Consider the following 14310-nt stretch of genomic DNA (forward strand, 5'->3'; position numbering starts at 1 on the left):
TGCCTGCTCTTTCACATTTGTAGCCTCTTAAGAAGCTTTGATACAAGTGACTGGGTTAATAGACCTATCTATGGTTTATCAATATCTTTCCTAAATGTCTTTGGCTCTTAATCTGAGCTCATGGCTGATTGTAAATATTTTCCTCACTCTGTTTATACAGTAACTGCCTCCGCAGCATAAATGTTTAGAGAGCTCATTACTCACCGAATTCTCAAAGACTAAAAGAGTAAAGAGGGGTGGATGATTTTATAAAAAGAAAGGGGGGAAAAAAAATACATCTCCTCTGTATATTTTTGCATATCGCACCAGAAAAGGACAGGATATTTATCCAAGACTAATTTGTTGAATATGATTATCTGTAATGGTCATTGTATGTCTGATGTAATTAGAAAAGAGCACAGGACACAGATTAATCGTGCTATCTCTTGCCCTGTTGAGACCTGATGGAGACTATCTATCAAAATGAATAATGGCTCTCGTGCGTAATACTACGAGTCGGTGCGCGAGGAGCCACCTGTTGAACTGCTGCATGGTCACACTCAACTTTTACGCTGTCAAACGGTGTGAATGCTATCGACGTGTCTATCTAAAATAAATAATAAAAAAACGGCTTTTGTTCATTTGCCATTAAAAAGTTGATCTGATTAACAATGACTTCATTCCCTCTCCAAGCACATGTAAAGTACTGATTTTCAGACTTACCGCAGTGAATTTCCACAACAGTCCGTTTTTATTCCAGCTCGTATAAAAAAAATGAGAAGACGAGTGAAGGACAGGAGGAGGTGTGGATGGGAGAGGAAGTCCACCTCCCGCCCCACCACCGATTTCTTTCCAGCAGCTCCGTGCCCCCGCTCCCCCCTCCCTCACGGAAGGCTGAAGAGTAGCTACAGACCTTTGAGTCCACATGACATCCCGTTGAACAAGTGCAGCCATAAAAAAAAAAAAAAACCTTGTTACCGGAATAGGGGGCTTTCACCTGATGGAGAGGCGCATTGTGATTCGCAGTGCCATGATTCACTGTGTGGGGATTTACTGCACAGTTGTACGCACGATGTGAGCAGGGGAATTAACTTCCTGTGTGAAAAAAAAAAAAAAAATCAGTGATTTAAGGTGGCTGAACATTGGTGTCTACTGCATGAGATGTCTAATTCATCATCAGATAAATGTGAGGGTGGGGTCTGGGCTTTGGGTTGTTGGAGAATATACAGCAGTAGTAGCAAGGGACCATGGTAACACCATGAATTCCTCCAATCACAACACACAAGCTGGAGTGATGAAACTCAGCATGCATGCCAGGCAGGATTAATGTTTCTTAGTCCAAAACACACTGCTGTCATAGGACGTCTTCATAAAAATGGCTACAAGTATTATCTTTATTAAAGAGGGGAAATATGGTGCTGAACTGGTGAGGCAGCATGTTCACTTCTCACATACTCATTAAATGAGTCCAGGAGCAAAGAAAGTGAAAGTTTGTATAGGAGGGGGATTGTTGGACTTTAACACAGAGCTTTATTGCAACTGATCATGTCTCTCTAAACCAGAACAAACATCCTCATCTGCCAAAAGATAACATGCCAACTGAGGATGCTCTGACTGAACTGATAAGACATCTGCTGACTGTGAATCCTGCTCTTCTGTTGGAGCAATGCCCACACTTGAAACTTGGTTGCACAGTAGCAGAGCAATGGCAAAGTGATTGATAACATTCAGCACAGTGATGATGCTCCTATTGATCCTGCCAGTGCTGATTCTCATCTGAATCCTCACTGACTCTGGGCTTAGACCCATTGTCAAATGGCCGCACAATCAAAGGGAAGCCCAATATGTGTGTGACTGTAGGGGTTAGTTCATAAGGTCATGAAACTCAAGGTGTCAGTACTCAGAAACTGAGAGGAGACCCTGTTAGTGTCGTGTCTGGGCAACATCAGAATCAAATTTAATCCAGTTGTGTGAGCTGTGTTGCAATTCATTGGCTCATTTAACAGGGTCAAGATATAGAGACTTTAGACATTAAAAACCTTGGCCTCAAGGACACACACATTAGGGGAGGTGAAGCAGCAGCAGTACCTGCCACTCTGCTGCTACCTGCCGCCATGTTGCCTCACAGCAGCTAGTTTGAGATCAGGCGTAATGATTCCATTGTCTTGAGATGACAAATGAACAGTTTTACTGAACTTTGCCTGATGTTGACTGATGCATAAAAACTCGACAACTGTTTCAAGAGCAGAGATCAGTAATTTTACAACTCTAAACCAAGTATGAAACCCTATAGGGAATTACAATAATATTACAATTTCATGGCATCTAAAAGGAGAATACTTAAAGCAGAAGTAAGTGGAAGGTTTGCGTTAATATAAGTCTTAAATAGTTATATCTTCCGACAGCAATCACTTGTGTCACAGTGTTTGGTCTGAAACACGGGTCTGTCAGTCACTCTGCTCTGCTGTAAGCCGAGGAGAAAACTTTCCTTGTATCCTACAACCTTTATCCAATGAGGAGAAAGAACGGCATAAAGGGGCGGTACTCTCTGTGTGTGCAGCCAAGGGATGCGCGTGAATGTGGTGACGTAGGGACGAGGGCGGGGACTGCTAACTCCATCAGCTGACAGGAAGTTAGCCAAAACGACCGGATCGCTTACTTCTGCTTTAAAGCTGTACACTCTGGGTCATAAAATTAGTGTAATAACTCATCTATCAGACGATGTAGGCCAAACTTTGTGCAAAATTCTATTTTTGATCAAATCCGGGATGAAAGTGTGGTATTTTTTTCCGCATTTGCAGCACCAAGGGGTCAGTTGTCGGTCTGAGAAGTGAAGCTCACTTCCGCGTTCAAAAAACTGCAATCCCCCCGGCTTCCTCTGGGGGCTGGTGTCAGAAAGCGGTCTCCATAGACCCCTATGTTAAAATCGCCGACTTTACATCCTCAATAAACATGATCAAAGCCTGGTGTCAGCACGTTTTTTGGTCTCAATCGATAGTTTCTACCCCCACACACACTCTGAGGGGGGTGAATTTGAGTTTTACTGTTATTAGGTTAAAACTCTGGCCAATTAGGGCGCGGAAACGTTGAGTGACAGGTCCAAACAGCTCCGTGGACAGCTGCTTCGAGGCCAGTGGGCGGGTTCTCGGCTGTTCAGGCCGCCATATTTGAGTCACAAAAACGACTCCCCAAAACCAATGGGTGACGTCACGGACGCTACGTCCATTCTTTTTACAGTCTATGGTCAGCACGAGGCAAAACAATACACGTGACAATATGTTGTCAAGGCGATGTCGTATTGTTTACCTGACCCACGTCTTACCGGCTTTCTCTCCACTTCTGTGACTAAAATGACATCTGGTTTGTGAATGCACGTGAATGCACGTGAATGCAGCATCAGTGTAACGCTCCATTCCTCCTCACTGCGTTACCGCGGTGACTTTTCACAGACGCCACCTCGACCTTAGCCGACAGCTCCGATGTCTCCACTGAGCTTACCCGCTCCATGTAGATATGAATGATATGAACGGCAAATTCAGAGCTGACCGGAACACTTCAGTTTGTTGATGGGGGGGGGTAACTGATTAATGAAAAACATACTTTTGAACGAAATAATCGATTTTCATGAATGGATAACAGGAGAAGTTACACAATGTCCCTTTAAGCACACTAATTATTAGTTTATACACAGGGTTACTGAACTGAAGATACACTACAAATGTTGTCATCAAAACAGCACTTGAGATGATATTAACTTTGTTTTACAGCTTGTTATCCGATGACCTTTGATCTGCGTTTATGAAGACTGTGCGATGAGGTTGAAAGAACCAAACAGTAAGTATGTTACAGTAACATTTGAGCTAGATTGTTTTTCATAAATGTTTTTTGTCTGCGCTAAATATATTAGTTGTCACCTGTGTCGTCTGTGGTGTCATGTGATTAAATGATGTATTACTGCAAATGCCTGCACTGGCTGTGATCGGTCATTCCACACAGGTTTGTATTCATTGCCTGCATTATTCTGATTTGCATGCTGCTTATTTAACTCTGATAAGCTCCCCAGGTAGTTCAGCTGCCTCCTGTTTTCACCTGCTCTCTCCTGTTCTGATCTGTCATGGGAGTTTTATGATCATTTCAATGACCTTTTGACCTTTTGCCGACAACAGTTTTAAATTAGCCCTTTGGCTGCTGCTAGCACATTTACCGTGATGTTTATCAGTGTGTTTTGTCCCCTGAAAAGATGTCACCAGCAAACCTAACCCTGGCAGCTGTGAGTCTGTTGTCAGACAGAGTTGAAATGTTACAAAGTGGCTCTAGGTCACTGCTAATGTGCATAAAGCGGGTGTAATGTGTGAAGAGCTACACATTCAGTTCAGACAGCTGTACAGATTACTGAAACACGTGAAGGAAAGCTTTTTAGGTATGGAGGAGCTTAAATTCATCAGGTAGAACTCCTATTACTCCTGATCCAGTATATACGCAGGTGGTGCACCAACCAAATGATGTCAGAATGAGTGGTGCTGCCATCCCTGCCCTTGCCAGCAGGAAAAGCTGCAGGTGAAGAGGTGAAGAGAATAAAGAGAGGAAGGAAGAAAGGGTCGGGCGGGGAGCGGAACAAAAAGAAGGATGAGATGAAAAAGGGAAGTTTGAAGAAAGGAACCAGGAGTTGTGTGTGTGTGTGTGTGTGTGTGTGTGGCTCAGGGGAGAATAGGATCACTAGGCGAGGGTAGCCTAAATTGAAATATTTGTCAAGAAAGGAGCAGAGGTGACTTCATACGGACCTCCTGGAGGCCTCTGAAAAAATCCCAGCTTTCAACAAACAACATCAAGGTATCTGAGTGAAGTAGCTGTGTGCCCATAAACTGTGCAGCCTGAATGTTTTCATGAAAAGAGGGAAGCTGGCCACGGTCAACAAACAGCCTGAATGCCCAAGGTTGCCCCTCTGGATGAAGAATAAAAAATAGGTTAGTTAAAATAAGGAGGGGGGCGAGAGTTTTATGGGAGAATTAAAGTTAATATTCAAAAATCCATACAAAGATGTGTGTTCAACATAGGCAACCTTGATGCTGACGGTGTGTAAAGACTCTCAGACTGTGGTTTGAGTGTGCAGTAATGACACTTCTTGCTCCGGAGCTGTGTGTGAGTAATCAGATTTTCTGTGTATGTGTGCATGTGCGTGTGTACCTGTTTGTTGTGCCAGTGCATACAGAGTAGATGTGTAAATGTATGTCTTCTAATGTGTTTGTGTGAATGAGTGCGTCAGAAGTCTTCCTAATGCCATTAAGATCGATCTGTTCCACGGAGGCTGAATTATAGTTCTGTTTTGTGGTTTCTTGCCATAGCAACAAGTAAAAAGCCATGTTTGTTTTGTAGGTCAACAGTGACATCTGCAGGTCAGGTCCATACAGTAAATGCTGCAATTTAAAAGAGAGAGGTGGCAATCATCTTGTATGTGGGCCATTTACAAGCTAATGAAAAGCTCCTTTTAGTACTTTGAATCCTCATAACCTTCTGTAAAGCCTTTGTAAAGTGACGCCCGGTCTGGTAATCTCCACCATCAGTCACACTCACCACTAGATCAGTGTCTCTGAAAATAATGAGACGTGAAAATCTCCTGCTAATCCACCTTCACGTGTGGGATTTTCTCTGCTGTTAGCACTTTTGAGTTGATTTACAACCCTTTCTTTAGCCTCTGTAAACAACTGGCCAGATGAAAATTAAAATCAGAAGTGAAGGAGAATCCAATATAATCACATTCAGACACCTCCCACTTCATTTGAGATAATCTGCTGAAGGGAGTGTGGTTGAACTTCATTTCTTTAATGCTTCTACTGTACTTTAGGCTGAAGTCCTGTCCTTGTCCCTCACTCTTCTACAAATACTCCCCTCTCATAATATTCATTTCACTAGCAAGGACCACGCCACAACAGTGTGACTTCAAACGTTTAATGAGCGTGGAGAGGTGAAGGTGAAGGAGGTTAAAGTCGGCTCTGCTGGTCTGGAGGATGAGAGAGAGTGATGAGGTCCGGGATGCCTGGGAAAAAGGGGAGAGGGGTGGGTGGGTCGAAATGTCTGAGGCAAACAGGGGAAGAGTGGGTGACCAGGTATATGAAGGCTTGGCTTAGTGATTAGAGGTGTGGTTGAGGCGTCTTGCTCCTGAAGTTAACTAATTAACTTAATTTCTATGTAGACACCTCATCAACTCCTACATTGCATCTTAGACACCAGTGTCATCGAAAGGAAGCTTTCAGCACTGTTACTCAAGAAAAAAACAAATAAACAAACACAGAAAAAAATCACTACTATAAACTTTAAAATGTTAAAAATGTTACTAAAGTAAATGTATGAATGCGTTTCAAAAGTGAAGACACTGCAGGAAAATAGAGCATACTGTATGACTCTTACTGTATGCTATATGAGATTATCAGCTTTTCACACAAAATCCGCATTATAGTGTGGAACAAGTTACTTGGATGGGTTAGGATTAGTGGACATTCGCTTCCTGTACAGCTGTGCTTACTTGCATGGTGATTTGGATTGTTAAAACAGCAGCATGTTTCAAATAAAGGAAATGTAATATAAAGGACATACAGTGATGAATGCACATCCTAATTACCCAGAGACTGAAGTGATATCTTAAGCTTTGTCGTTCAAAGCAGTAAACTGTGCAGTTTACTGGAGCTTTAGACAAATATATGCATAAATTTCCCATCAGAGAATCTGAGATCAGATAATATTTGGCATTTGTGCATGAAAATTGAGCATTTAAACAGTTATCAAGATTACTGCAGAGTCGTTTCAAGTTGCCTGACTAATTGGTTTATGGACTAATTGTTTGATTTGTGTACCAAGTGTTTGTTTTCATATGAACCTTTGTAATGTCTTCCTGTTGGCCACTAACTTTCATTCTACTGGGTTAAAACTGACCAAATCTCCTTTGATCGTTTATAAAAGATGAAATGCAAACTTATAACCCAATAATTGCATTATACTTCCTCAGTCCACTTTTACACTTTCTTTTTGGAATTTTACCATTAAAAGACCTATACCTATAGTAGATTTTGAATCACAATGTAGGTCAATTTTAACCACAGATGCTACAAATTTGGAGATAAAAAAAAATAGAATAGTAGTAAGAAAGCATCAATATTATTTTCAGACCTGAAAGAAAACTGATATACTGATCGGACAACAGGTCAAATTTGACCCGAGGACAACAGGTACGTTAAGTGCTATTAAATGGAAATGTCTGTACATTTTTTATTTAAGTGCAGCATTTACTTAAATGTACCGTGTTACACAGTGAGCTCTACCTTTCAGCCAGAGGAATTTCACGTCCTTCCGAGGTGTCCTTCAGCAAGACACAGTGGTGCTGCAGCTGCGCCACAGGACTCAAGTCTCTTCAAAAACAAAAGGAACCGTGTCAACATGTAACATGCTATTTTGACGTCTTTATCTTAAACCATTCAGAATCCAATGAGAATATGGAGATGTTTTTAGCCTCATCACATTTTTTTTTCTTTTTCATTGAAATGTGCGAGATGAATGCAGCAGTTTCCCAAATGAGTAAAAAATGATTACAAGTCATATTTTCTGACATGTTGCGTCAGCCAGACAACTTGAATAAGGTCATCAATTTGCCTTCCAATGGACTTGATTTCAACATTTTGTTAGCACATCAGCATTTTCCAAGCTGTGCTGCATCTGATAAGTGCTTTTGTCAGTCCGTATATCTGAGCCCTCTTCAGCAGCAGTCTTTTTGCCGTCGCTGAGGCGAGGCGACTGGCATTAACTAGAATGACAGAGGCCCACTTCATACGCCCTCTACATCATCTTCACTTTCCTTTTTATAAACCTCTCACCAGCCTCTCTCTCTCTCTCATTCTCTCCCTTTCCTTCTCTCTGGCTCGTTCTCCCTCTTGCTCGCCCCGTCTCTCTCTCAAATCCCTCTTCCCTCCCCTCTTCCACTTAATTTTCTCCAATTTACTCCGCTTCCCCCACCTCCCTCTCCTCTCGCTGCCTTCCTCTATCCCTCAGTCTCCTGGGCATTTCGCAGTCACATAGTCAGGCATGTGAGGTGAAGGACTTATGTAATCTGCTCTCTCTCTCTTTGTCTGTCTTTCTCTTGATAGTGCTACTAACTTGACAATGATGTGGAAGCTACAGAAGTCATTTCCACCTCTTGTCTTATCTTGTGTTACTGTAATGTGGATGAACCCTACTGTTATTGTAATGCATGTCTAGACCTTTATGCACACAGCTAGATATTGTATGCTGTCAGCAGGTCCTGTTGTGTATCTGACAGTCAAAGAGATCAGATACACATTACCTTGAAGATTTCTTTCTTGGTTTATTGCATCAGAATTTTGTCACAGAGTTGTTGTTTATTAGCGTTGAAGGCACGTACAATACACTTTCATGTCCTGTTAAAAAAGAAGAAGAAAAAAGAACAAATCAAAAGCTTTATTCTCCCTGAGTAAGCAGAAATATGAGGTGTTTATTGGATAATTCCATCATAGCAAATAGCCAGCAGCTCCAAGGAAGGCAATATTCAGTCAAATCCTTCTGATAGATAGCAGAGAGGCTCATCATAGCAAGTCTGGAATTCAATTTATATCCCCGCAGTTACACCTCAGAAAAAACAGGTCTGAACGAAGTCCAGCTGACTGAGCGCATTACATCCTAAATAAGACTTATATTCATTTTAGATAGAGTGAATGAAGAAATTTTGAATTAAGAGTGCATGAATTGCATTCGACCCTATTTTATTTTTCCGAGAGGCTAATTTCTTATAAGATTATTTGTCACTAAGGCTAATTAAAAGACCAAATGTGATGGGGATGTTAAATTTAAACCTTAGATATGATCAAAAAGTGAGATAATGTCCAAACTTTAATTACTTCCAGGACTTTCAGGACTTATTTGAGCTGTATTTTTTTGGCCATTTTTTCTCACAAGATGTTTTCATCCTGGCAAAGTTGAGCATTTAATCCTCCTCGTTATTTATTACAGTAGTTATTAGTGAGGAGTTCACTGAAAAAGATGTTCATGTTCTCAAATTGTTCTTTCTGTATCTATCGGCACATGAAACTGTCACGTTGGCTGAGATCCAACCAAAATCCAAAATGTTCATTCCTATAAAGCATCTGACTCAGTTGTTGCTGTGCGTAAGAGACCAGTGCATAACTTGACATAATGTCTGTGTAAGCGGGTGTGTGTGTCTGTGTGAGTGTGTGTAGGTGGATTGACATGAACCCATGGGGCATGGAGTCACTCATCTGTTTCTAATGAAGAATAATGTAATATAAATAAAAACTCAAAAGATGGAGGCAAAGATAAAACGACAAATTAAAAACAAGGTCAGAATTGATTTTTCTGAATGATATTAGAGGTAGAGATGAGCAATACCTCCATGTCCAATGGAGAGTTTTGCATTTTTATTGGGCACGGCAACTGTGAGGTTCCTTCAGGACACGATGCCCTGAGTTAAATGTAACTAAACAACTTACTTACGCTCCTACAATCTCTATCGTTAATCTTATTAAAAGTTTCCTTGTCATGGGGCGGTGCGTGGCGCAGTGGTTAAGGCGGCCGCCCCATGTAGAGGCTACAGTCCTCACTGCAGGCGTCCCCAGTTCGAGTCCCGCGTCGGCCAGACCCTTCCTGCATGTCATTCCCCCTCTCTCTGCCTCCCCCTTTCCTGTCTATCTCTACTGTGGCTATCAAATAAAGGCATAAAAAGCCAAAAAATATACTTAAAAAAAAAAAAGTTTCCTTGTCAGTAGTTGTTGACAAAAAACAAAAGTGTTGATTAATGACAATGTGATGTAAGAATAGTTTGCTTATTATCTGACAATAGTGCACATCTTCTGCGAATATAGTTCAACACTACTGCTCTCTTATAATAAATGTTTTTAACATGTATTTTTTTGAGCAGCATACATGTTCATGTTCACATCAAAGCAGAAAGGCGCCTTGATTTAGTGATGCTAACGGCGCTCGCTTGCTGCCGACGCGCATTCACTGTCACGCAATCGCTGGCGGGCTGAAATGTGTTTTCAGGCGAAGAGTGTGCAGTTCTGAGCTCAGTTGTACGCTGCATGTCAAACACCACTGATAAAGCCATGTATGATGAGCCTCTGGAGACGAGGCGCAGTGACACTGATACAATGAAATGACACAGGGAGATAGAGAAGTTAATGATTTTCAACTGGCATCACATTTGTGACAGAGCTGGATGAAGTCGATCAAGCTGCTTCGATATTATCTTTTCAGGCAAATGTAGCTTCCTTGTGTTGTTTCTATGTTATAACACCACACAATGAACTTTAAACAAGGCTCACTGCTTTTGGATCCACCCAGACAAGGTTGGAGCGTTCAGGACTTCAGTTAAATGAGACACTATCAAAGCAAGTGTTTCTTCATTCTTTGGTAACACAAAACATCCTCAAACATTTGATTTTTTTTTGTTGCCACAACAGTTTATACTCTCCTGCCTTGATTCATCAATCGCTCTGTTCAGAAGACAAGAGGCTACAGTGTCTCTGTATTGGAAAGTGATGAGACAGTCTGGGCTGGTGTTGTGTAAGTGAAATAGAAATAGAGATAAATTCTGAGTTGGAGACAGCTCTTGCCAAGTCAATGAATTTACTCTGATGCCAACCTTGCAACTTGTCTGCTGGAGTCATACCGTAAGTGAATGCTAATGTTGGCTAGGTAATCACAAAATGTACAAATAGCCCCTTTAAATCTGATCAGTTGGACTATAGATCTGATTGGCTAAAGTTGCATTTGTCAGAAGATTAAATTACAAACAGAGATGGTAATCTCCTAACGATAATAATAATGGCTGCATATCAGGCTCTATTACAGGAAGAAAAGCACCTTTCTATATGGGAATATTACAGAAAAGGCGAAGAAGCTTCAGCAAACAGTTCCCTCTGGCTACTGCATGGTTACACTGCAGAATAATTTCAGAGTGTGTCACTGTTGATTTCACTTAGTGATGAAGGTAATGGGGAGGGTCAGGCATGGCAGGACTTAGCGGAGGGTTTTTAGTCAAACATTAAAAACTCTTAATAGGGAAACAAGCTTATGTCATTCCAACTAAAGCACAACAGGAACCTCTTAAACCGCATTGTACAGTAATGTCTAATGCAGTTGTGCAAAGAGGATGAGAAGAAGGGGTTTCATTCTGGTCTTTTGGATGTCTGTTTGCTCTCCTCATTTTGTCTTTGTCATTCATTCCATTTCATTCCTCCTCAAACTGCACCTCTTCCACATCGCTCTTTTTTCATTTGTCCCTTTCAGTCTTTCCTCTTTTTTCCGTCTTTCAAAGCACATGGGGCCCCATCATTGAAAAAAACTAGTTACACATACATACTAAAATGCATGTATTTGCACAGTTTCAATAGCCAATGACCTTCAACGCCCATACTGCATGTTTTTCCAGTCACATAAATGTATAAAGCTGGAGCATTCTGGGGGCTAAAACCACTACACACCACACACACACACACACACACACACACACACACACACACACACACACACACACACACACACGCAGAGGGAGAAGTAGAGAGAGGCATACGTTATCTGTGCAATTCCAAGCCCTGTCCGTCATGTGGCAGTGTGCAGCTTCTTAGGAGCTGCTGTCACAATGGAGTAGAGCCAGTCAAAGTCAGCCTAATCTCTCTCTCTCTCTCTCTCTCTCTCTCTCTCTCTCTCTCACACACACACACGCAGATATGTCTGGTCTTTATCTCTGTGTGCAGCTTGAAGCTTACACCCCCCCCCTCCCAGCCCCCTCCATGCATTCTCCGGCTCCTCTCTCTTTGATGCTCTCTGGAAACACAGGACCTGCTAATGGAGACAAGAAAGCTTCTCACTACACTGCCTTCATGTCATTCATGCCAATTCATTACTGTAATGTTTGAAAAGGAGGGGCAAAATGGGGGGAAAAAAGGTTTTCTTTGCATATGCATGTAGCGTCTTTTGCACACACATGCACATCCGCGGCTCACAGCTCCATGAACCTGCTTCTACCGCCAGTGTTGTGTCAGATCGGTTCTGCTCCGTTTGAAAGGCGAAGGAAGCCCTTATGTGGAAAGACGTCGCCTCCGAGATGTAGAATGTGTATTATAGAAGAGAAGGACCACTGACTCGTGTCATGTGCTCTGATTTTCAACCCCATAGGCTCAATACAATGCTGTCAAGTATTTGTTGTTTAAGATCATCAAACAACTTTTAATATTAGACAAATATTAGTAAATAGAAAATGCAGTTTTTAAATGATGATTAGAACAGTGGCTGCCCCCCGCCCCCCATCATTTTAATGCGTAGAGACAGGGTGTCGTGAAGCTGCTGTGATGCAAACAGAACTGGAGCTGTAGTTATTTTCCTCTGGATGATCACTGTCCTCATATACTTCATATACAATACTCCTCAGTAACTTGGTGCTTTGCTATCTAGCTAGCCTACCTCCAATAAAAGAATATTGCTGGTGAATATATTAGAACCATCTTAGCTTAAGAGCTATTCTTGCATATAGCACACACACAAGGTTTCATTTTCTGCAATCAAGACTGCAATCTCAATTCAAGGACCTTTTAGTAGCTGTTGTGGTGCATTCAATGCCATGACAACTGGGTAAATCCATCTCCTGGAAGTTCATGTGATCAAAGCCATGAATGGGTTCTTGATTGATCTTGTGGTCAGGTTGTTTTCTCAAAGCTCTGTGAAATTTGTCGTTAGTTAAGTTAATAAAAATTTAAACCTAAAATAAAGACATTCTTTTATAGTCAAAAGAGTGTGGACAGACCTATAGTGTGTAATCCATTACATTTTTGCCCTTAGTTTTGTCTGGATAATATCCTCATCTGGTTACACATAGCCATAGTCCATCATCTCTTCTAACTGTGAACCAGGTCTTATCATCAGCCTTCATCTGCAGCTGACTGCACTAATCCGGTTGAAAGGGAGCAACTCCCTGCAGCCAAAACCCAAAATCTTGAGGAAGGTCTTCCCAAAAAGCTGGGGCTATAATAGCACTTTTAAAAACACCCCAGCTTTGGAATGAGACATTGAACAATGAGAATTGGCTGTCGACATATTTTTCATCTGTCTATGATGATATCCTACATACAGAGAAGAAGCCACATACATGTACAGGACTGAACAAAAAGCATCACATGAACCAACCGTACACACACACACACACACACACACACACACACACGCTCTTTTCCTGTTACACACTCAGAATCAGTGATCCTTACCTCCTTGCAATCAAATTCATCTTTGTTCTACAGATTGACACTTTGATTTATAGTGTTTTGTTGTGGAGCAGCTTGAGCCCAGATCTTGGCTGAGAAGAAAGAAGGAAACACTCAGTTATCACCTTTTATAGCTTTATTCCACCCCAACAATGGTGCTGTCATCTAGAAATGGCACCCCTGTGCTACTCTGCACAGCGTTCAGCACTTTTTTTTTTGAGTGTTTATCATAACAATGAGGAGGATGATGGATTTGAGATTATCCAAATGTGATTTTGTCCTTGTGTTGACAAGGTGAAGAAAATATCAAAACATTTTGCAGCAGCAGTCAGCTGCATGGTGACGTGTTTGTAAGCAAGACAGAAGTCGTTCACTACTTGAAATATTGGATCAAGTGTGAGCAGAGACAGCGGGGTGGTAGTGGTGGTGGTTAGCAACTTAGAGGCCTGTGACCTCTTTGAAATAAAGGTGAACAGCATGAATTTAAAATGAATAAAAGACCCACTAATCATTTATGTCAAGAAGGAAAATCTCACCATGTGAATGACGACAACAAAGTTGAATGAAATGGGGACTAATGAGAGTCATTAAGCATTTGAGGAAATGGGAGAATAGGGAACAAAAATGTATTGAACTCGAAAAACTTAAGGAGAACTACCGTATGAAAGTCTGGTCCCTTTTCCCGCTGTTTTGCTAACCCTCTTCCTGGCCATGTGCATTTGTTTTCAACAAAGCTAGCGAGAACGCAATCAACTGAGCGACAGATAACATTACTGTATTTATCATATGAGCTATGATGTTTTCTGTCATTTGTGTCGTGGTGCCGCCGAGATGAGAGCTGGGACATCGGGTGGGAGATGCTGATCTTGCAAGGTTGGTGTTTGGCCAAGAGTGGAAGGCAGAGAGCCTCCATTCTTCCTGTAAGATAGGATTTATCTAACCATCACTGAAGCAGTTTAATTAAGGTAGCATAGATAAGGTAGAAAATCTTGCATAGTTCCTCTTTACTGTAAAAGAAAAAAGAAAGAATGATACATAGATGCCATTACTAAAT

Source organism: Trachurus japonicus, chromosome 5, assembly GCF_045865225.1.
Source record: "Trachurus japonicus isolate A0001 chromosome 5, Traja_1.0".
NCBI classification, from domain to species: Eukaryota; Metazoa; Chordata; class Actinopteri; order Carangiformes; family Carangidae; genus Trachurus; species Trachurus japonicus.